This window comes from Tursiops truncatus, chromosome 16 (genome assembly GCF_011762595.2).
Source record: "Tursiops truncatus isolate mTurTru1 chromosome 16, mTurTru1.mat.Y, whole genome shotgun sequence".
In the NCBI taxonomy this organism is placed as follows: domain Eukaryota; kingdom Metazoa; phylum Chordata; class Mammalia; order Artiodactyla; family Delphinidae; genus Tursiops; species Tursiops truncatus.
In genome coordinates, this window is record NC_047049.1 from 80596850 (window position 1) to 80620246 (window position 23397).

General features: G+C 39.5%; 1 long non-coding RNA gene across 1 annotated transcript; it reads right to left on the bottom strand.

The window, feature by feature from the left end:
- Positions 1–4651: 4651 nt before the first annotated feature.
- On the bottom strand, positions 4652–22387 carry LOC109550930 (uncharacterized). Its single transcript, XR_002177626.3, has 3 exons — positions 22219–22387; positions 10704–10849; positions 4652–9920 (listed from the first exon to the last, which is right to left on the bottom strand). It is a non-coding gene; the product is annotated as an uncharacterized lncRNA (long non-coding RNA).
- Positions 22388–23397: the final 1010 nt, after the last annotated feature.

The window sequence follows — 23397 nt, forward strand, 5'->3', positions numbered from 1 at the left end:
TAACAATAATAATCATAGCTGCCATTTATTTCATGTTTACCATTATTGAGATACTGAACTAGATATTCTGTATAACTTATCTCAGTTAAATCTTCACACTTGATATTCTTCACTGCATTTATTAGGGTGGAATTTATTAACCCAGTTATAATGATATAACCTAAACATCAAGACACCCAATTATAATACAAAAGACATAAAACATTATTTAGAAAGAAAAATTCTCAGCAACCCAGAATATATTTGTTATAAGATTAAAGCACATATATATATATATATATATATACACACACATATATATATATATTTTTTTTTATATATATATTTTTTAACATCTTTATTGGGGTATAATTGCTTTACAATGACGTGTTAGTTTCTGCTTTATAACAAAGTGAATCAGTTATACATATACATATGTTCCCATATCTCTTCCCTCTTGCGTCTCTCTCGCTCCCACCCTCCCTATCCCACCCCTCTAGGTGGCCACAAAGCACCGAGCTGATCTGATCTCCCTGTGCTATGCGGCTGCTTCCCACTAGCTCTCTATTTTACGTTTGGTAGTGTATATATGTCCATGCCACTCTCTCACTTTTTCACAGCTTACCCTTCCCCCTCCCCATGTCCTCAAGTCCCTGCTCTAGTAGGTTTGTGTCTTTATTGCCATCTTACCCCTAGGTTCTTCATGACCTTTTTTTTTTCTTAGCTTCCATATATATGTGTTAGCATATGGTATTTGTTTTTCTCTTTCTGACTTACTTCACTCTGTATGACAGACTCTAGGTCCATCCACCTCACTACAAATAACTCAATTTCGTTTCTTTTTATGGCTGAGTAATATTCCATTGTATATATGCATCACTCATTTTTGATTGTAGATGGTCTCTACCATTTTCAACTAATACTGATGTAGTTTTGTAATAGGGAAGAACAAACCTGACTCCATATTAGATCTGTTCCTTTTTACTTTAACCTTTGGTGCTCTGTTGCCTGCACTTAGTCATGCTGGCTCTGCACCTTCTGTAAAAGAATGTTGCCTGTAGCCTGAAATATACAGGATAGCTTTTCTCAGGGCTCTGACCTTTAAGAGTCTCTTCATATAGAGAAAAAACGTTGCAGAACAGAGAATAACATTTGTTGGAGGTTTACAGGAACATCATGACCTGACCTACATGGACAGCTGCAAGAACAAAGGATTCGGACACCAAGAAGTTTGCAACAACTAACTACGCTCCACCCTCACCTTGCCTTTAAAAGTGCTTTGCTGAAACCCTTCCAGGAGTTTGGGGTTTGGGGGGGCATGAACCACCCATCTCCTTGCTTGGTCCTGCAATAAACCTTTGTCTGCTCCAAACTCCGACATTTCAGTATTGTTTGGCCTCACTGTGTGTCAGGCACGCAACCTTGCATTCGGTAACAATTTTGGCAAAGCCAGTCTAGGAATCTGTGCCCATGGCAGGTCAACAGGTCAACCCCTTTGCTGAGTCCCCCAGCAGCTGCCAGAGCTCATTTTGCTCTGGGGATCTCAGAGGCGCTGGCCCCAGAGGCACCAGCAGCCCCACAGCATGAGGCTTCGTGGAGCCACGAAACGTTCAGAGCTGCGGTCTACATTCGGAGTCGCTTAGCGGTAAGGAGCTCTAGCTTCAGCAGATGGGGAATTCTCTCCACTCCATTTGGGCTCATCTCCTCATGGGAAGTGAGCCACTCTGGGTCTGTTCTCCTTCGAGAGCTGGGCCACTCTATTTGGAGTTCTCCATCTGGGAGTGGAAGTGGAGTTTTTAGACCACACCTCCTCGGATTTCCTGTCTGTGCAATCATAGCTTATTTGTTGTTTGTATGTGTGTTTGTATCAGTACTTGCATCGGCCAGTTGAGATGTCTTTGGCAAATAACGGGGCTCGCGTGTGACCACACCAGGGTATCCTTCCCTGTTGCATTGGGGTTTGCCTGTGAAGGAGCATTGGTTGGGATTTTCCCTTTTGGACTAGCCTTGGTCATTTATTCAGCTTCATCTCTGATGGGGCATTGGTTGGGGTTCTCCCCTTTTGGACTGACAGGACATTGGTTTGGAATCTCCCTTCTGGAGCCAGGGAACTGTGACTCTGAGAGACTGATGTAAGTTGTTGTTTGCTTGATATTTGATAACACTGGTCATGAATAATTAAGTGTGGATAATCGGAGTTCTATTCCATCCTATAGTCCCCCTAGGGTGTATTTTGCAAAACTGGGAGATCTTCATCTCTGCTTCCATAAATGAAAGAAAATGATATTTTTACTGTAACACTGTGTGACCTCAGTACTCCCTGAGATCTGGAAAACAATAGCCCCCAATGCTCTGTTATTATATCAAAGTGGGCCTTTTGCACTTGCTTTCGATTTTATCTTGGAGGGCTGTGCGCGTGTCTCAGTACCTGAGTCCAAATCCTATTCTCTCTTCCTGGTTCTGCTGAAAGTGAGGCATGTGAATGTGAACGAATTATACATATATATGTGTGTGTGTGTGTGTGTGTGTGTATACACACACACACACACACACATGTAATTGTCTATTGCTGTTATTTCTTTAGACTGAAGTGGATATTTGGGAACTGAAAAAAATAAGGAAGTTTCTTTAAAAAAAACTCAGGTGGAGAAACTGTGGGAACTCTGGTTCTGTCTGTCTTTACGTGGGAATTGACTTGTACTCCTAGGTATAGGGGAAGTTGGACCGAGCAGATTTCAGGTTCACATGACGTGGGAAATATTCAATACTGAATCATCTGCTGCTGAAGCTAGCTTAAGCTTGTTGGTTTGATTAATATAGACATTTGTCAGCAAAGAAGATAACTTAATATGATGAAACTTTAAGTAAATGCAAATGAGATAAGAGCTTTTAGGTAAATTCTATAGGAATAATTATGTTTTGAAAATGTCGATCTAAAATAGTCTCTCCAGATTTTGGTAACTTGAAACCGAACTAGGTTGAATGGTGAGAATTCATTGACCACCTGGGTCATTTCAAATAGGATAAAATATTGGAACATTAGTTGCTGGGGAGATGTAAGTTTACCTACCTTTGCCTTCTTAGGACAGTAAAACTAAAGCGTAAGTTTACAATCAGGAAATGCTGGTATGACAAACAGTTCACAATTACTTGCCTCTTGGTTTTCACTAGAAATTAAGGTCTTTGAGAGGTGAGGATTCTAATTTAAATATGTAATTGAAGCTACTAAAATAATAAAGGAAACATTTCAGGATACAGTAGGAGAGTAGGATATATGTTTTGAGTAAAAAAAGAAGTTTTGTGTATGGCCAGTCTGAGATTAGATTAAACTTAATTAGGTAAATGGATTTTGTTATTAAAAGTAGGCTGCTGCAGGACTAGATTTGGTTCTTCTCTGCTAAGAGAACAAGTTTACTTAAAATGCTGCTTTTGATAACAGATTGTGTGAACTTCCTTGCCTTTAAGTGATCTGTATTTGTTTTTAAATATTCACAGTGACCTATGATTCTATCTGACCAGATGTCTTTAAAGCTTTTTGATATTTTTGACAAACTTTCTATCAAATTCTAATTAAAGTTCTTTTGACTTCAGCTCAATTTGGGTTGCTTCAGAGGGTCCCCGAGGCATCTCAGAGAAATATTAAACTAACTAGAATTTTTTGGTGTGTTGAATGACATGGGAAGCATTGTCAACTGAGTGATAAGCCTCCTCAGAATATACTACATGGATAAATGTTATTATTATAGACAGTCTAGAAAGTTTCCAAAATTTGCATATGTCTCAGTGTCATGTCATAATTCCAGCTGTTACCTTAAAATACTGTATGTCACAGCAACTCGATTGAGCTTCTTTGTCAAAACACTGTAATAGGATCCTTCACCTTGCCTTTTTAAGTCTTGTATAGACAGCGAAACTGATGCTTTGCAAAATTGCTGCATCTTCAAGAAGACTCATAAAAAGGACTTTTTGTTTCATAAGTACAATTTTCATTTAAATCGTAATGCTGAACTGGGTAAGATGTTTAAAAAGTCTAATGGAAACTCTGATTTCAAGAAATTGTTGATAAAAAGGATTAATTACATAGGATTCACTAAACTGATGAGTATGGTTATAACTTTTTGGTTTCATCTGAAATATTGTTGGCTTTTCATCTATGTATTCTGATTTAACTGTTTACCAAATGTTTGTCTATCACTATTGAAAGTTATTGTTTTACTTCTAACCACACTGTTGCCCCTAATGTTTAGGATAGGGAGAAAATTCTCTAATGCGGTTGCCACAGAGCATAACTACTCATGATGTATAACACCACTTGCTTTAAGTCTGTTGCTAAAAGCACATGTACATCTGCTTTGGCCATTGAGGAGGGGAATACATTTGAAAATCAGAATGGAGTAGCTGTGGTTCAGACATCCAAGGTAAAACTAGGTGGCCGTTGTGGGCCTGATTTCAGACAAGTTTCTGTATTGCTGAGAACTTTAGTTTTCTGAGCTGCATCATACTCAGGATGCCACCAGCCACTCTCAAAGCAGTGTCTGCTGGCAGCTGGTAGCTATAACGTTATGACTTCACAGTCTCCTCTTGTAAGTATTAAATTTTTAGACAATAAAATTGCTTTAGATCAGATGTTAGCAGAAAAAAAAAAAAGGAGACATGTAGTGGCCGACAGCTCCTGTTACGTATATGTTAATACCACATCAGAAGTTAAAACCTACTTTTGTAGACAACTGGCTACAAGTCTCCCCAAAATGCCAGGTCCAGACTGTTTTTCAGGTTTATTCTCCTGAATACCTCAGGGAATGAGGTCTTAATCTTACAAGACTTGAATCCAGGACTTGGAACTTGGGAATACTTCCAACTCAGTGTCCATTCTGCAAATCAAGGTAGGGCTATGCCCCATTTCAGCAAGAAGTAGCCAGAGCAGTTGTTGCCCAATTCCCTGAAAGATCTGGGGAAGGATGAGACGGGACTGGAGATTGAAATTGAGTTCCCCCAAAACTGAATTCCTCTGTCAAGTTTATGATTAACCTCTCTATACCAAACATTGTTCCCCTTCTTGTCCAACAGCTGTTCTCCTCGAAATTGAGTAGTATCAAAGAAAAGGGGGGAAATGTATTAGGCAAGAACAAATCTGACTCCATATTAGATTTGTTCCTTTTACTTTAACCTTTGGTGCTCTGCTGCTGGCTCTGCACCTTTTGTAAAAGAATGTTGCCTCTAGCCTGAAATATACAGGAGAGCCTCATCTCAGGGCTCCAACCTTTAAGGGTCCATTCATATAGAGATAAAAAGGTGCAGAACAGAGAGTAACATTTGTCTTATTGGAGGTTTACAGGAACATTGTGACCTGACCTACGTGGACAGCTGTAAGCACAAAGGATTCAGACACCAAGAAGTTTTCTTTTTTTTTTCTTAATGCATGTTCAACTTAAATTTTTTACTGTGAAATAAAGCATACTCACAAAATAATGCAAGAAAACATTTACATGCACCTTAGAAGCAATAATAAAACAAGCACTTGGAGCCACCAGCCTGGTGGACGCAGCACTGACCCAGGGCCCCTGTGGTCCCCCCTTAGCAAGGAGAGTATCACGTCATAACTTTTCTCCTTCTTTTTTCTTCTATCTAAACACACTGGGTAATCCTTCAATAAACAGATAAACTACAGGGTTTAGTGGTAGGAGAAAGACACTCCAGTAGCTCCAAGCACACCAAGCACTCAGTCCGTGGTTCCTAAACACTCTTCCCCACTAAAAGGAACCGGGGGGAAATGGCCGATTCCAGGGCTGGGGCAGGGAAAGTACAAGGTGAGCCTGAGTCTAGTTAATGGCAGATAGAGAATGCTAAAACAACAAAAATGACAGGACTCTGTCAAAGAGCCAACCAGATTTGGGACAAGGAGTAAGTAATGACCATAAGGGATAACACCTTGAATTAAAAAAAAAAAAAAAAGAGGGGCTTCCCTGGTGGCACAGTGGTTGAGAGTCCGCCTGCCGATGCAGGGGACACGGGTTCGTGCCCCGGTCCGGGAGGATCCCACATGCCGCGGAGCGGCTGGGCCCGTGAGCCATGACCGCTGAGCCTGCGCGTCGGGAGCCTGTGCTCCGCAACGGGAGAGGCCACAGCAGTGAGAGACCGCATACCGCAAAAAACAAAAAAAGAATCCATGAAACCACTGACTCTAAAATTAAGTCTTCCAAATGTAAATAAGGAGAGGGAAGAGGGGAGAAAAGAGGGCTCTTCCCAAGAAGAGCGCCAGCAGATAAACGTGGAAGGGATGCATGCACTACGGAGACCACCGTTTCAGACCTCATGTAGTAAATCCTCAGTGCACAGACACCAAGAAGTTTGCAACAACTAACCATGCCCCTCCCTCACCTTGCCTATAAAAGTGATTTGCTGAAACCCTTCGAGGAGGCACGAGCCCACATTGCCTTGCATGGTCCTGCAATAAACCTTTCTCTGCTCCAAACTCCGATGTCTTGGTATTATTTGGCCTCACTGTGCGTTGGGTACATGAACTCGCGTTCAGTAACTGTTTTTGCACACAGGACATAAATCATCTCTTTTCTGATCTCTTAGCACCTCATTCCAAAGATCTACCTGTTGTCCATTCACTGATTTACACCTTTCATTTTCTCTTTTGTTATATTGTATTTGCCACCTGATTCAGAATGAAGATCTGGCTATTTCAGTTGCATGATGCAATGATTAAAATGTTTAGTTTCATTTCCCTTGTACACAAGAGTCCTTCTGTGTCTTTCGGAGACTTCTGAATTACTTAGGTTTGTCCTTCTGGTAAGTTCTGAACTCCAGGCTGCTGCTTCCTCCTCCATGCTCCTCTCCAGGCTTGTATTTCTTCTTCAGTAGAAAGCAGGACTTTAAACTTTACCTTCTCTTCATTGCCTCTACTTCATTGGGGATATTTATATATACATATATATATATATATTTTTAATTATTTTAATTTTTGGCTGTGTTGGGTCTTTGTTGCTGCATGCGGGCTTTCTCTAGCTGCAGTGAGCAGGGGCTACTCTTCCTTTCGGTGCGCGGGCTTCTCATTGTCGTGGCTTCTCTTGTTGGGGAGCATGGGCTCTAGGTGTGCAGGCTTCAGTAGTTGTGGCACGTGGGCTCAGTAGTTGTGGCTCACGGGCTCTAGAACTCAGGCTCAGTAGTTGTGGCGCACGGGCTTAGTTGCTCCACAGCATGTGGGATCTTCCCGGGTCAGGGCTCGAACCTGTTTCTCTTGCATTGGCAGGCAGATTCTTAACCACTGTCCCACCAGGGAAGCCCTATTTTTTATATTTTTGAAAAAAATTTTAGAGTTCCTTTTAGAGTTTGGGTTGAGTTCCATGGAAGTTTGTCACTTACCTGTGTTCCTGAACTATGAAACTATGAACTAGTAATATCTGGGCTAAGGAATAGTTTCTCTTGATAAATAAATTTTATAAATACTTATAACATCTGTATAGATTTCTATCTTTTCAATATTTTATCCCACTTCCTTACATAATATTCTTTTGTTTTCTCTGTCCTCTTCAAGCCCAAGGATTATACCTTTAATGCCAATCCCTCCATTAGAGATATTTGTATTTTTGTCTATTGGTTTCTCCAAATATTTGTTTACTCTTAACAGTTCATCTTTTTAAAATTTGTCTCCAGAATTTTAATCAAACCCCCAGATCTTGCCTTTCAAATATTCTGGAGTTTCAAATTTTTTTCACTACATCCAGTACGTTTGTCTTTAAAGAACTGAAGTTCTTGTCCAGGTTATTTCCCACATTGTTGGCTAGAATTTCTCCCTGGACAAAATGTAACCTTGGTCCTATGGTGTGTAGCATGACTTGATCAGAAGGAATGTTGAGAATCAGTGTATTTCTTGACCTGACTTACAGTCAATTTGTCAACATGAGATGTCTTTATTATAAGCAATGGTTTCACGGGACTACTTTTTCTTTACCCCTGTAGAGGCAGAATAATCAGGTTACTGATTATTCTGAGTTGACTGATTTTCTCTATCTATGAATTTCTTCACGTCCTCATGACATGCATAGTAGAATTCTGTTAGGCTCATCAGTAAGGCTGAATATTTTTGTTTTCCATGGAGTCCTCATTTTTTACTGCATAGAAACTCTTATTTAAGTAATGAATATCTCTCTGTTTCTGTCTTTCTCTCCCAGACAGAAGAAAAAGTGAAGGGAATCCCAGGCAGAAGAAAGAATGTAACCAAAGACACAGGCATGAGAGAACTGCACTTATCTGTGGAAGAACTCATATGGGTAAAATGGGAGAGGTGGCAGGAGCTGGGGCTGGAAAAGCGGGGTGGAGCCAGTGTATGGAGGGTCCAATATGGTCCCCCAGGAGTCTGACTTATCATGCTGAATGGGGAAGCATCTAAGTTTGTTTGTTTCAACACAGGAGCAGGGGCTTCCCTGGTGGTCCAGTGGTAAAGTATCCACCTTCTGATGCAGGGGACGTGGGTTTTATCCCTTGTCAGGGAACTAAGATCCCACATGCCATTGGCAACTAAGCCCACGCACCACAACTAGTGAGCCTGCGTGTCGCAAACTACAGAGCCCACGTGCCCTGGAGCCCACGCGCCACACCTAGAGAAGAGAAAACCCGCACGCCACAACTAGAGAGAAGCCTGTGTACCACAACGAAGATCCCACGTACCGCATCGAAAGATCCTGCATGCCTCAACGAAGATCCTGCGTGCTGCAACTGAGACCCGATGCAGCCAAAAATAAATAAAATCAATCAATCCATCTTAAAACAAACAAACAAATAAACGAAACCCCCCACAGGAGCAGCACGCGGTTTCCATGTTGAGAAAGATAATTCTGAACTAGTGGTTTTGGAAGGTGGATTGATAGCTGGGATAGGTACTGGCAGCAGGGAGACCAGTCAGGAGATGGCTACAATAATCTAGGGAGAGCTGGGGAAGGTGAGTTGTGTCTCAGCTCACGGCATCCTTGAAACACTGAAGGGAAAGCTCCAGTGATCCGCAGGAGTGACCCAACCTGGCGTGCCAGTGAGGACAGCTGGCACGGGAAAGAACTGGATGCGGATGGAACTCTTGGTAGCCTGACGACTAGTTCTTCAAGACACGATCCTGACTGGATTCAATCTTTCTGGCCTTCCTGCCTGAGCCAGAGTGCATTTTGATTTCGTGACTACCCTGCACTGTTTCTTAAATCAGTATTATATTCATGTTCCCCTTGTGGATTAAGTGGGGCTGACTATGAATGCCTTCCCAGTTTCTGCCTGTGCAGTCCCGACACTGCACCCAGTACAAGTGGTGATGGGGACACTCAGGAAGCTGCCCTGAGGACCTTTCATGACTATTCATGACTGGGAGGGCCCACTTGACAACTAAACAGATGTGGAGAGAAATAAGAAATAAGAAGAAGAAGCCGGGGAGACTCTGATGTGTCCATCTCAGACAACTGCATGATTAGCAGAGCCTTGAAATGCAAGAGTAGGCTGGGGTGAAAGCTGATTTAAACTTCTGGAGTTCAAAGTGCCGGCAGGACATGAAGGTAGCTCTCCGGCAGACAGCTGGAAGCACTGATAGTGTCTTCTCCATTTGGAATTCTGCACCTTCAGCCAAATGCCCACAGGTCATGTCAGACACTATGTAAAAGCCTAGCCAGAAGCTTCCTGTCTAAAATACTTAAAAAGAGTGTGTTGCACCCTGTTTTTCTGTTATGGTCTTTCCAGCACTTCAACCCTTAATTTATACTCCAACTTTTCCTGGTATCTCCTTGGTTTTCTTGCTTGGCATTATCAGATTCTAACGTGCCATAATTATATTTACCTTTTTCATTCTTCGTCACTGTGTGCTACATACAAGTGAGGATTATTTTTCTGTTTTATTCACTGTTGTACCCCTAGTGACTAGAACAGCATCTCACATATGCTAGGCACACAGCAAATACCTGTTGAATAAATGAAAGAAAAAGTAAGTAACTTTTTAAAAAACATTTCACGTATATTCAAACCTTATATCCATTAGCAGTAGGCCTACATGAGGGGAATTATAAAAAAGTATTATATTTGTAAATATGTTTCTCAAAATGACTATCCACTCTACTAATTCCAGATCTAATTACACTGAAATAATTAATTGCTTTATGTCCTACTTAGAGATTTCTCAAAATTATAGCATTAGGATGTTAATATTATCTCCTAAACTATAAAATGATGTTTAATTTGCTTCTTCATGTAAGTTAAACATAATTAGAATGCTTAGTGGACCAGAAGGCAATTTTGTTTGATGAAGCTGGTCTTCCTCTTTTAGTATTAGGTTCACTTAATGTAAGATGACATTATCTTTATAGATCATTTAAATTTTATATGGATTACCTTTACAAAATATTTCTAAAATACAGTCATTTCATTGTTACAGTGTTACTCATGGATTAGTTAAGATCCCCTTGAGGAAGTCTATTATTTCTACTTCCCTCTGAAATAGTTAAAGTGTTCATAAAACTTAACTCATCAGAGAGCATGGGAGATGTCATACAGATCTTGATGGCATAAACATTCCTGAAGAGTTCTGAAGTATTTTGATCATTTTGAAAATAAATTTAAAATCCAATTAATAAAGAAGTGATTTTCTAAAATGTATTCAACATAAGTAGCAAAGGAAATTCTTTAGAAATTTCATTTTAAACACTTTGTTCAAGAAGTAAGTCTTCTCTGCAGCAATAATTTCTCACCATCTTCACTTGTTTATTATATTCAGGTGATTGGTATTAATTTGTCTCTTGTTTCTTTTTGCATCTTCATTTTGAAGTCCGATTGGCATTCGTTCCGTACAGAAAACAATTTAATTTTCATTGAGGCCTTTTCAGACTATGTACATCTGCAAAAAATATCAAAGGAATGATCCAGAGCAGCAGCTACTACAAGGGAAGGATCTTCGTTGGAAACGTGAGTAAGAAAGTAACCAAAGTTATTAATCATTTTCTCAATCCTTTCCACATCCCTGCCAGTGATTCCTAGGATACAATACTAATAATATTTCCTCTGACATAGGCATTACCATAACGAAAGCTCCCTTTACATAGTAACATTGACTCAATCGGGAGTCAAATGCTGAGAAATATTTTTAGAGGCCATTGTTTGCAAAAGATGCCTTCTTACATTTTTTTGGAATTGCCATGCATAAGCAAAATTTGATCAACAGAAAAGAAACTGTGATGGACGTTCTGCAAGGTCCCAATGGTTCTGACAGCAAAAGAAAAGAAAGGGTCTAGTGAAAAAGCAATTTGCAGATGGATACATAAGAGTATAATGTCATTTCTGTGGAAAAAATTCCAATACACAAAACTATACCTTTCTATTACGTACACAGAATGGTGACTGTAGAAAGTATGTGGGTAGCAGTTTCCAGAAGGGTGCTGGATTTAACTTGGTATTCTTTAAATGTATGGCCCTGAGATTATATATAATTACTCATGGAATAAAACGATGTGGAGAAAGACTTCACACGATTATAGAAGAAAAGACAAAATGGGTCAAAAACTCAACTCAAAACAAATTTTTGAAGGTGGCTCTAAGGAATTAGTTTGGAAGGGTAGTGGAGTGTAAACGTGCTCTACAGAGCTCTTTGAATTAGCTGCGTAAATTGTGTCTTTTAACTTTTACAACAAGATTGGGGCAGGTAGTATTATTTGCTCTTTACAGATGGGCAAACTGAGACTCAGGAAGGTGTCCCACTTTCAAATCTCACATACATATTAAGGGAGTTTGAATTCGAATTAGGTTCTTTCTCCAAAATCCATCCTTCTGCCAGTGCACCAGATTGCTTCCAGTAACTTTGTCAATTTCATTCTGTGACCACCTACTAACATCTTTTGTTTTTAAGTCCTTTCATCCTTTTATTATTTGAACACTGTTATTCTATTACAAACAAATGAGTATATTATTGATTGGTTCTTTTAGATCAAAACAAATGTATTTAACAAATGTTTTACACAGTTATTGTAGAATCACTGCAGAATAAGAAAAGATTAAAGAAGGAAAAAAACTCTACATGTCCTACCATTTAAAGGTAGTCACTGTTAACATTTTGGTAAACATCCCATTGCAGTACTGTTTTATAGTCAGCTTTTACGAATTACTCATTCGGGGGACTTCCCTGGTGGTACAGTGGTTAAGCATCCGCTTGCCAATGCAGGGGACAGGGGTTCAAGCCTTGGTCCGGGAAGATCCCACATGCCACGGAGCAACTAAGCCCGTGTGCCACAATTACTCAGTCTGTGCTCTAGAGCCCGCAAGCCACAACTACTGAGCCCACGTGCTACAACTACTGAAGCCCACGCGCCTAGAGCCCATGCTCCGCAGCAAGAGAAGCCACCACAATGAGAAGCCCGTGCACCGCAAGGAAGAGTAAACCCTGCTTGCCGCAACTAGAGAAAGCCTGAGTGCAGTAACGAAGACCTAACACAGGCAAAAATAAATAAATAATTTTTTTAAAAAAAAGAATTACTCATTCAGGACTTCCCTGGTGGCACAGTGGTTAAGAGTTGCCTGCCAATGCAGGGGACATGGGTTTGAGCCCTGGTCTGGGAAGATCTCACATGCTGTGGAGCAACTACGCCTGTGCACCACAACTACTGAGCCTGCGCTCTAGAGCCTGCGAGCCACAACTACTGAGCCTGCGAGCCACAACTACTGAAGCCCGTGCGCCTAGAGCTCGTGCTCCACAACGAGAGAAGCCACCACAATGAGAAGCCCACACACCGCAACGAAGAGTAGTCCCTGCTCGCCGCAACTAGAGAAAGCCCGCACGCAGCAACCAAACCCAATGAAGCCAGAAATAAGTAAATAAATAAATTTATTTTTTAAAAAAAAGAATTACTCATTCAACAAGTATTAATTGAATGTTGAAATATGTCATTATATAACAATGTGTTGTAAACATTTTCCCATCATTAAATATCTTCCATGGTCACACTTGTTGCACTGTAAAATTTTTAAGATCAATCTCTACCCTTTTGCTTATTTAATGGAGGATACAAGCTAATATTTTTGTATTTAATGAGAAACTCCAGAGAAATTAAATTATTATTTTAGTAATAGAGGCTCTAAGTTCTCTACAGAACCAAGTGTCATAACATTTGTAACTTGTTTTACCTGCTTTGAAGCCATTTCGTTTGGGTTGCTATATGCTGGAGGTTGGCAAATTATGACCTGAGGGTCAAACCTGACCCACTGTCGGTTTCTGTGACACAGTTTATAGGAACACAACCACATTCATTTAGTTACTTGTCTTTTGCTGTTTTGTGCTACAACAGCAGAGTTGGTGGCCCACAGAAAGAGTGTGGCCCCCCAAAGCCTAAAATATTTAATATGTGGGCCTTTACAGAAAAGGTTTGCTGACCCCTGATACACACTACAATGTTGATTCCCGCTCAAAGCTTCTCTGGCCCATATGCTCACAAATCACCATATTCTGGTACCAGAGACGCGATTCCAAATAGAGCATCCAGGTCTAGAACATAATGTCAGATGCCCAGATCAGAACCTGTCCACACAGCTTCCCCCAAATTCATGAAATCAACAAAATGCAAATAAAACCAAACATTACCCAGCCTGCAGCATTAGTAGGAGACAGGGAACAACTCAAACATCAAATTACCTGTAAGAAGAGAAATAAACACCAAACTCCAGTAGAATTCCTGCTCCTACAAGCCTAAGACACCAGTTTACTACCTGGTTGTTTATGGAAAATGTTTGCTGACCCATAGTCTATGTATTTCAGTTAAATGGTAGAGACTATCAGATTGAATATAAAAGCAAGAGCCAATTATATACTATCTCCAAGAAATGTGCTTAAAACATAGAGACATGAGCAAAAGAATGAAAATAATATACCATACAAACACTAATTGTAAGATAAAGTGCTTATTAATATCAAAGTAAGCTTTGGGAAAGGTATAAGTAGCAGGAATAAAGGGGGACATTTCCTAATGATAAAAAGATCAGTTCAGTAAGAAGGCATACAATTTCAATGGAGTATTTAACAGAGCATTAAAATATAAAAAAGCAAAACCTCACAGAACAGAGAGAATAAGAACAACCCATAACTACAGTAGATTTCAACATCCTTTCTCAACAACTTATAGTACACAGAAAATAAGTAAGAATACAGAAGATTTGAACATTATCAACCAACTTGACCTAACTGACGTCTGTAGAACACTTGACTCAGCAACAGCAGAAAATACATTCTTTTTAAGCATACAAAGACCATTCACCAGAATAAGCCATAGACTGGGTCATAAAATAAGCCTCCAAAATTGACAGAGGATTGAAATCATAGAGAATATGTTCTCTGATCAAAATGGACTAAATTAGAATTCAACGGAAGAAAGACATCTGGAAATCCCGTATATCTGAAAATTAAATAACACATTTCTAAATAAGCCATAGGTCAAAGAAGAAATAACAAGAGATATTACTGAAAAACGTATTTTACTGAATGAAGATAAAAACACAACATATTAACACATATGGATTGCAGCTAATGTAATGTTTAGAGAGGAATTTATACCTTTAAGTGTATAAAGTGTAGTATATCTAAGGCTATCTAGCAATTGCATATATTTTCTTGGTTGACATGTTACTAGAGACTGCTTTACCTGGAAACAACTAAAACCAGTATTTTCTCAATAACTCCATGTCAGTATTACATATGCAGCTCATTTTGAATAATTTGTAAATCCTGTTCCTGGTTTTTAAAAGTCAGATGTCCAAAGTGCTTAGAAAAGAAGAAAGGTCTACAATCATTGACTCAAGTTTCTACCTTAACAAACAGAAAAAGACAGCAAATTAAATCCAGAGTGAATTGAAAAAGGAAATTATTCACACAATAGCCAAAATCAATAGAACAGACAACAATAAAGAAAATCAATGAAAACAAAATTGCTTTCCTAAGAGAAACAAAACTGACAAGTCCTGAAACTTATATACTATTGTATATCAATTATACCTCAAAAAAAACCAACCACAAAACTGACAAATTTTTAGCTAGATGGATTAGAGGGGAAAAAGAGAGAAAATACAAATGATCAATATTAGGAAATTAGCTAAATGTTCAAACATAGGAGTCTGGTTAAATAAACTATGATATATTCACATGATGGAGACCCATGAAGTTGTAATAAAAATGAGGAAGAACTCTAGGACAAGATATGTGGTGGTTTCCAGGATATATTAAGTAAAATAAGTAAAATGCAGAACAGTACATGCAATATGCTATTTTGTGTATAAGAGAAGAGGAAATAAGAAAACATACACAAATCTGCTTATAAAAAGAAATACAGGAGACATTACAGCTGATACTACAGAAATACAAATAATTATGAAAGACTACTATGAATAAACATATGCCAACAATCTCGATAACTTAGAAGAAATGGATGAATTTCTAGAACCAGAAAACCTACCAAGACCAAATCTAAAGAAATAGAAAACCTGAACAGACAACTAAGGGGCATGGAGATTGAATCAATAATCAAAAACCTCCCAAGAAAGAAAAGCTCAGGACCAGATGGTTTCACAGGTGAATTCCACCAAACATTTAAAGAAGAATTAACACCAGTCTTTCTCAAACTTTTCCCAAAAATTGAAGAGGAGGGAACACTTCCAAATTTATCTTATGTGGCCAGCAATACCCTGACACCAAAGCCAGACAAAAACACTACAAGAAAAGAAAATTACAAACCTGTATTCCTGATGAAGATAGATGTAAAAATGCCCAACAAAATACTAGCAAATCAAACTTAATAGCACATTAAAAGGATCACTCACCATGAGCAAGTGGGATTTATCCCTGAGATGCAAGGATGGTTCAACATATGAAAATCAATAAATGTGATACACCACATTAATAGTATGAATGAAATGAAATATTAAAATCATATAATCATCCCAATAGATGAGAAAGCATTTGACAAAATACAACATCCTTTCATAATAAAAACACTCAGCATAATAAAGGCCAATATGGCAAGACCACAGCTAACATCATACGCAATGGTGAGAATTTTAAATCCTTTCTTTCAAGGTCAGGAACAAGACAGGAATGCCCACTCTCACCTTTTCTGTTTGACATAGTACTGGAAGTCCTAGCCAGAGCAATTAGGCAAGGAAAAAAAACAATAAAGGGCATCCATAGCAGAAAGGAAAAATTAAATTATCTGTGTTCACAGACGACATGATCTAATACATAGACAATCCTAAAGATCCAACAAAAAATAGTTGGAACTAATAAATTAATTCAGTAAAGTTGGAGGATGCAAAATCAACACACATAAATCAGTTGCATTTCTATACACTAACAACAGACTATCTGAAAGAGAAGTTAAGAAAGCAATCCCATTTACAATAGCATTGAAAACAATAAAATACTTAGGAATAAATTTAACCAAGGAGGTGTAAGACCTTTACACTGAAAACTATGAGACATTGAAGAAGGAGGTTGAAGGAGATACAAACAAATAGAAAGATATTCCATGTTCCTGGAAGAATTAATGTGGTAATGTCCATATTACCAAAAATGACCCACAGATTCAGTGTAATCCCAATCAAAACTGCAATGGCATATTTTCACAAAAATAGAAAAAACAATTCTAATATTTGCATGGAACCACAAAAGACTCCGAATAGCTGAAGCAACCTAGAGAAAGACAAACAACACTGGAGCCATCACAATACCTGATTTCAAGCTATATTACAAAGCTAAAGTAATCAAAATCATATGGTCCTGGCATAAAAACAGACACACAGAACAGTGGAACAGAATATAGTTTAGAAATAAACCTGTAAATATATGGTCAACTAATTTTTGAGAAGGGTGTCAAGAACACACGATGGGACAAGGGCAGTCTCTTTAATAAATGATGGTGGGAACACTGGATATTGTCATGCAGAAGAATGAAACTGGACACCTATATTTCACCACTAACAAAAATTAACCTGAAATCAAATGTAAGACCTGAAACCGTAAAACTTTTAGAAGAAAACATAGGGGAAAAGATCCTTGACATGGGTCTAGGCAATGATTTCTTGGATAAGTCACCAAAAGCACAAGCAACACAAACTAAAATAAACAAGTGGGACTACACTAAACTAAAGAGCTTCTGCACGGCAAACAGTAAATTGAAAAGGCAATCTACAGAATGGGAGAAAATATTCAAAAACCACATACATGATACAAAACTAATAGCCAAAATATGTAAAGAATTCACATAGGGGCTTCCCTGGTGGCACAGTGGTTGAGAGTCCGCCTGCCAATGCAGGGGACAGGGGTTCGTGCCCCGGTCCGGGAAGATCCCACATGCCGTGGAGCGGCTGGGTCCGTGAGCCATGGCCGCTGAGCCTGCGCGTCCCGAGCCTGTGCTCCGCAACGGGAGAGGCCACAACAGTGAGAGGCCCGCGTACGGCAAAAAAAAAAAAAAAAAAAAAAGAATTCACATAACTCAATAGCAAAAAAAGTGAACAATCCAATTATATATTGAGCAAAGGACCTGAATAGGTTTTTCAAAGCAGACATACAAATGGCCAATAGGTATATGAAAAGTTGCTCAATATCATTAATCATCAGGGAAATGAAAATCAAAACCACAGTGAGATATTACCTCACACCTGTTAGGATGGCTTTTATCAAAAAGACATGAGATAACAAATGTTGGCGAGGATGTGCAGAAAAGGGAACGCTTATACACTATTGGTGGAAATGTAAATTGGTACAGCCATTATGGAAAACAGTATGGCAGTTCCTCAAAAAATTTAAATTGAACTACCATAGGATCCAACAATCCCACTTCTGAGTATATATTTGAAGGAATTGAAATCAGTATCTCAAAGATATCTGCATACCCATGTTCATTGCAGCATTTTTCCCAGCAGCCAAGATATGAGAACAACCTGTTTGTCAACCGATGAATAGATAAAGAAGTTGTGGGTTATATATATATATAGAAAATTCAGACATGAGAAAGGAAAAAATCCTTTCATTTGCAACAGCATGGATGGACCTTAAGGGCATTATGCTAAGTGAGATAAGTCAGACAGAGAAAGACAAATACTGTATGATCTCACTTATATGTGGAATCTAAAAAAGTTGAACTCGTAAAAACAGTGAGTAGAATGGTGGTTTCCAGGGGCTGGGGCTGGGGAAATTGGAGAAATGTTTATGGGTACAAACTTTCAACTAGCAAATAAATAAGTTCTGTAGCTCTAATGCACAACAGATTGATTATAGCCAACAATACTGTATTATAAACTTCATAGTTAAGACTGCATCTTAGTTGTCCTCAACATAAACAAGAAAGTTCTGTGACATGATAAAGGTACCAGGAACACTAATCATATTGTAATATATAAATGTATCAAATTAACAAGCTGCATGCCTCAAACTTACATGATGTTATATGTCAATTATATTTCAATAAAGAAAAATACAGGATGGATAAACCAGAAAATAAGAAGAAGACTGGTTACTCACAGAGGCAAGGAGGTGAAGTGGATGGATGGAAGGAATAGGGATAGATACTTCTCTGAATGTAACTTTTTTAATAGTTTCCCTTTGAAATCATGTTAATGTTTTACATATGTAAAAAATTAAATCAATGAGGAAGGGTGAATGCCCTAACACTGAATGCAAACACAACTAAACAACACTAGCTGGACTGCAAATTCATAACACTACAGCACTGAAGGGAATAAAAATGAAAACTAAATCAATTACTTTTGAACAGAGTACTTTGACTACATATTCTCAATCTAGGAGAAAAAAAGAACTTCAGACCAATCTTGAACTCAATATTTGTTTTTGTTTTGTAGCAGTGGTAGCAGTATGTGTGTGGTAATTATGAAACTACTTTACTTGTAGCAAATTGTGTTAACGTCTGTAGCCATAGTTCACACTACAGACGAAGGGAGATACAAATAAAGAACAGGGGAAGGCAATGAAGAACCTTGTGGTATTGGATTGGAATTGGAGGTATCAGTATGAACTCAAGATTACTTAGCTCTGTAGGCTGAAAGGGTCTAGAAGCAATGATATCCTAGTTGCAATAAGCACACTTATAATCTAGATCTTGGTTTCCAGATACCATTACTCACTAAAAGGATGCAGGGGTCACTGAATAAATGACTGATCCCAGGGTTGAGGCAGGGAAGGTATAATTTGAGCCTGGAACATCTTGTTGAACCAGAAGTGCTCAAACAAACAAACAAGATATATGTAGCATGGAAAAAAGACACAGAAGTCTTGAAGGAACTCCTACTATCCATGTCTGGGACACTTCGAGCACAAAAATAAATAAGGATGCAACGGATTATAATCCACTGAATTAAACAGGATCCGTGAGTCTATATTGATGATTAAATAAAGAAAGGAAGGCTCTTCCTTTCAGTAAAATGCTCACTAGTGTGAAGGGAGTAGTGGAGTTGGATAAACACTATGTTGGTTCAGGCAAGAATTGCTAAGGAATGTTATATCTAGTTTGATGAGGTCTTAAAAAGTGTCTCCCCACAGATTACTTATTAATTCCACAGAGAAGAACAGTAACTATATAGCGGAGACACAAAACAATACCTTGACCAGATGATCAAAATTAATATAACCAGTTAAGGACAGATGGACACCATGTACCTCCAAATGTGATACCCAGAAAAGGACACGACATTACTTCCTTAGTATTTCAGCCAGAGAGTGTATAATCTGAATCTAGCTCTAATCACGAGGACGACAAATCCAAACTGAAGAACATTCTGTAAAACAACTGACATATATTCTTCAAAAATGTCAATGTCATAAAAGAAAAAAAAAACGTTGAGAATGGAATAAAAATGGCTTTTAAATTTAACAACTAGAACATCATTGCCAATTTGGTAGTGATGGAGATAGAAATCAGATCACAGTGGGCTCAAAAAGTGAATGGGAACTAAAAACACAGCATCCAGGTAACTCCTGTGAGGAAAGGAGACAGGGTGAACAAGGTACGCCAATTCATAAATGGTTAATAATATACTTTTGTGTGGGACATATTAGGCTGAGCGACACGAATATGCTATCTTTATGGGGCAAATGATGTTAGAAAAATTGTATATTTACATTCAAAAGAATGAAATTGGATGGACCCTTATCTATGACATACACAAAAATCAACTCGAAATGTATTAAAAATTTAAACGTAAGACCTGAAACTGTAAAGCTCCTAGAAGGAAACATAGTGGGAAAGTCATAATATTAGTTTAGGCAATGATTTCTTGGATATGACACATAAAGGATAAGCATCAAAGGCAAAAATAGACAGGTGGCACTACATCTCACTAAAAAGCTTCTGCACAGCAGAGGAAACGTAAACAGTGAAAAGGCAGCCTATGGAATGGAAGAAAATATTTGCAGACTCTATATCTAAGGTGCTAATATCCTTACATAAAGGACCTACTGCAACTACAATTCAACAGCAAAATAAACAAATAACCCAAAAAATGGACAAAGGATGTGAAAGGACATTTCTCCAATGAAGACATACAAATGACCAAAAGGTACATGAAAAGGTGCTCACATCACTAATCATCAGGGATATGCAAATCAAAACCACAATGAGATATCAACTCAAACCTGTTAGGATGGATATTATAAAAAAAACAAAACAAAGCAAAAACAAAAAATAACAAGTGCTGTCAAGGATGTGAAGAAATTATAACCCTTGTACAGTGTTGGTGGGAATCAAAAATGGTGCTACCACTATGGAAAACATTATGGAGGTCCGCCAAAAAAATTAAAATAGATCCAGCCATCCCACTTCTGGGTATATATCCAAAAGAATTGAAATCAGAAACTTGAAGAGATATCGGGACTCCCATGTCCATTGCAGCTTCAGTCACGATAGCTGAGATATGAAAATAAATATGCATGGATGGATGAATGGATAAAGAAAATGTGACCTAAGCATGCAATGAATATTATTCAGCCTTAAGGAAAGAAGGAAATCCTGCCTTTTGCAACAACATGGATGAACCTGGAGGACATTATGCCAGCTGAAATAAGCCAGACACAGAAGGACAAATACTACATGATATCCCTTATATGAAGTATCTAAAATAGCTAAACTCATAGAAGCAGAGAGTAGAATGGTGGTTGCCAGGGGTTAAGGGGAGGGGGAAACAGGGAGGTATTAGTCAAAGGGTACAAAGTTTCAGTTATACAAAATGAATAAGACCTAGAGATCTACTGTATAGCATAGTGACTGTAGTCAACAATGCTGTATTGTATAATTAAAAATTTGCTAAGAGGGTAGATCTTCAGTGCTATTATCACAAAATATAACAGTAATAAATAATTAGGGCAGGAGGAAACTTCTGGAGATGGATTTTTTATGGCATAGATTGTGGTGATGTATTCATGGACGTATACTTATATTCAAAGATATCTTTTGTAAACATTAAACACGTACAGCTTTTTATGAATTAATAATAGTCAATAAAATGGCTTCTTAAAAACCAAATTATAGGCTAAACATCTATGTTATTTTTGAAATAAAAAAAGGAAGCTTGAGGGCTTCCCTGGTGGCGCAGTGGTTAAGAATCCGCCTGCCAATGCAGTTGACACGGGTTCGAGCCCTGGTCCAGGAAGATCCCACATGCCGCGGAGCAACTAAGCCCGTGCGCCACAACTACTGAGCCTGTGCCCTAGAGCCTTCGAGCTGCAGCTACTGAAGCCCGCGCGCCTACAGCCCGTGCTCCGCAACAACAGAAGCCACCGCAATGAGAACCCGCGCACAGCAACGAAGACCCAACGCAGCCATAAATAAATTAATTAATTTTAAAAAAGTAAGCTTGAAACAAAATGTTTGAACATGTTGAAAAAAAAGAAAGAGTGCGATGCAGAGATCAAGACGGCAGAGTAGAAGGACGCTGGGCTCCCCTCCCCTCATGAAAACATCAAAACTACAATTGCACATAGACTGACCCTCACAGAAATTGACCCGGGGCCTCCCGGAACAGCTCTTCTACAACCAACGCTGTAAAGAGAGAGCCACACGGAGTGTGGTAGGAATGGAGATGGTTGGGACCCACACCCCTAGAAGAGGAGGATATCACAGGCTCGGGGATCCCTGCCCTGGGGAGCAAGGCGTTTGAGCCACACCCCAGCCCTGAGGTCTGACACCAGGAAGACAAGCCCGCTAAGCGGAAGACAGGGGGGCTTACCGGAGTGCTGTAAGAAACCAGGCCTCCTGAACACACGCACAGCACGGACGCAGCAGATTGGAAACTGCCTGGGGCTCTGGCCTGCCTGCCAGGACCCCCCCCAGTGCACGCCGCACAGCTCACACCAGGCTCCTGCCCCAGCCCCTCTCGCTCTGGCATTGCTCCCCACGAAGGCGGAGGTCGCTGTTTCCAATGAGAATGGGTATTATTGGAGGGAGCAGAGGCAACTCAGACCCCGCCCATGCCTCTGGCCAGGGCTGAGGCAGCCATTGCTAGCATGCGTTTTGGTGCCCACACTTGGGAGTGAAACTAGCTCCCAGGCAGAGACCACGTTCTCCAAAGCTCCCTTCCCTGTGCACACTTGGGAGAGGATGGGGCCAGCCCAGTGGTGAGGCAGCAACTCCTCAGGCCCCAACCCAGCCTCCAACCAAGGCTTGCACACCAGGGAAAAAGGGAAACCAGCACAGAAGTGCAGCCCTAAGCCCTCAGGCCTCAGCCGCATCCCAAATCAAGGTGGAGACTACCATTCACCCCCAGGAAAAACCTAACTCCCTCAGGGCACCTGCTCCTGGCCTCACACCTGAGAGGGCTGTGATGACCACTGAGCACAGCAGAAGCCCTGGCTTGCACGTAGTTCTGGCTTTAGTCCTTCCAACCCCAGCCTTACCTCCTACGTGGCAAACACTGCCAGCACACCACCGCGACATATGCAGCCCTGCTCACTTCAAATCCAGCTCTTCCACCAAAGCCACTGGACACGTGCAAACCGCACAGGGACACTCACACACAAGGGCACACCTTCAAGACCAGATAGGTAACTGTTTCACCTAATTTCATACAGACAAAGTTAAACAGAATGAGAAGACAAAGAAAAGAAAAAGAAATAAAAACCCCCTGAAAAAACCTTAATGAAGCAGAGATAAATAATTTATCTGATAAAGAGTTCAAAGCAAAAGTAATGAGAATGCTATTGAACTGGGGAAAAGTAAAAAAGACACATAGATCAAGGGAACAGAATAGACAGCCTAGAAATAAATCCACACATATATGGTCAATTAATTTATGACAAAGGAGCCAAGAACATAATGGGAAGAGGATACTCTCTTCAATACATGGTGTTGGGAAAACTAGACAGTCACATACAAAAGAATGAAACTGGACCACTATGTTACACCACAC